This window comes from Octodon degus, unplaced genomic scaffold, assembly GCF_000260255.1.
Source record: "Octodon degus isolate 3935 unplaced genomic scaffold, OctDeg1.0 scaffold00041, whole genome shotgun sequence".
Classification (NCBI taxonomy): Eukaryota; Metazoa; Chordata; class Mammalia; order Rodentia; family Octodontidae; genus Octodon; species Octodon degus.
In genome coordinates this window covers 8670426-8672440 of record NW_004524617.1, presented here as the reverse complement: position 1 = coordinate 8672440, position 2015 = coordinate 8670426, and the positions used below count along the sequence as shown (strand labels likewise).

At 40.6% G+C, this 2015-nt stretch overlaps 1 pseudogene; it reads left to right on the top strand.

Annotated features, from left to right (window-relative positions):
* Window positions 1–550: 550 nt before the first annotated feature.
* Window positions 551–1267, top strand: LOC101562188 (annotated as a pseudogene).
* Window positions 1268–2015: the final 748 nt, after the last annotated feature.

Sequence of the window (2015 nt, the reverse complement as noted above, 5' to 3'; positions counted from 1 at the left end):
TGCCTCTATGATGAATGTATAAAAAGAGCACATTCTAAAAATGATTATATAGGCAAACTTCATTTTGTAGAGAATAAGCATATTTCAATATTTATGAAATATTATCCACCATAAACTTTCTCCTCTACCATGACTCTCTGGAATGTCATTCTGCCCTACAGCCAGCTGATAATGAATTGAAATCTCTATGAACTGTGAGTAACTATTATTGTAGTATGAACAAACTTACTACACAGTATTATTACTATGACTGCAGTAAAAAAGAAAAAAAGAAACAAGCAAAACAAGCAGAGAGAAAAGAAAAGAAGGGGAATATGACATTCTACACAATTATCAGGATTTTTATGCCATAACATACTAAATTTTTTCCCCAGAGAAAAAACATCTTTGTGAACTGCCTCTGCAAGGCAAGGTGGCACACGCCGGCAAGCCTAGTGCTTTGCAAGGGTGAGGCAGAAGGATTATAATTTCGAGGCCAGCAAGGTAACTTGGGGAATTAGCAAGACTGTCTCTAAACTGAAAAAAAAGGAGATCTAGCAAGTGGAACAGCATGGCCAAAACTTGTGGGGTGTGCCTGAGCGAGGAGGCCCGCAAACAGGTAGACATCTTCAGACAAAATCTTTCCCAGGAGGCTGAGGAATTCCTCTACAGACTGTTGCCACAGAAAATCATATACCTGAGTCATCTCTTGCACAAGTACTCTCTCAGTATGGCAGACTTGACCTCTCTTTGGGCCCCACTGGACATCCCTACCCAGACCCTCTACCCAAGGATGATGAGATGGAAACAGATAAGCAGGAAAAGAAAAAAGTCCCTAAGTGTGGCTTTCTCCCTGGGAATGAGAAACTCCTGGCCCTGCTTGCTCTGGTTAAGCCAGAAGTATGGACTCTCAAAGAGAAGTACATTCTGGTGATTGTGGATCCAGCACCTGATCCCCAAGATTGAGGATGCAAATGATTTTGGGGTAGCAATCCAGGAAAAAGCTACGGAAAGGGTGAATGCAGGCAAAACCAAAGTAGAAGCCTTCCAGACAACCATTTGTGTGTACTTCTCAGAACATGGGGAAGCTGTGGCCAAGGCCTCTAAGGAGACTCATGTAATGGATTACTGGACCCTGGTGCATGAGAGAGATGAGACAGCCTATGGGAATCTCAGGGCCCTGGTGCTGGACCTGAGGGCCTTCTATATAGAGCTTTATCATATCATTAGCAGAAACCTGGAGAAAACCGTCAACTCAAAGGGTGAGGAGAAGCCATCTATGTACTGAGCCTAAGACTAGGAAAAAAATGAAAACAACCCATTCCTTGTATGAATTTAAAAAAAAAAAGTTTATGGAAAGCTCAGTGCAAGGGTCCTGGATCCAGTCACCAGAACCACAGAAAACAACAATTTTTAAAGAAGTGTTAAGAACTTACAGCTCCCCAACTTTCCACAGCAAATTACCTACTTCTTAGCCCCTAGTGGCCTCACTAAATCATATGTGACAGTGCTTGTGAAAATTACATTGAATTCTTTAAGTTCTTTCTCAGGCACTTGGCACACAGAAATTAGTACAAAATTGTATAGACTGGTTTCATTCCCCTTCAGTAATACCCATTTTCATGCTGCTACTCTCAATAGTATCAGTCTTAGGTGTTCTGACCTCCTAACTTCATGTGGGTGTCGACTTAAGCAAAGCTGAAACACTGTACCTTTCATCCTGTATCTCTGTGGAATTCGATTAGAAAATTACTTCATTAATATGGATGCAGAGAGCAGGTCATATTTAGTTGCTATGAGAACAACATACGATATTCTTCTGATAAACATGCTCTCTGTGACTGCTATGATTTGCCTTTTATTGCTTCTGTAAATGTTGGCACCTACTACCAATAATCAAATTACAGGTGACAGTATAATCATTTTTTTTTACAAGTCCAAGGCCAATGCAGAAAATGATATACAAAGACCACATTAACCAACTGGCATGAGAAAGTGAATAAAGGAAGATGATATAATGACATTACGGCAGCAAA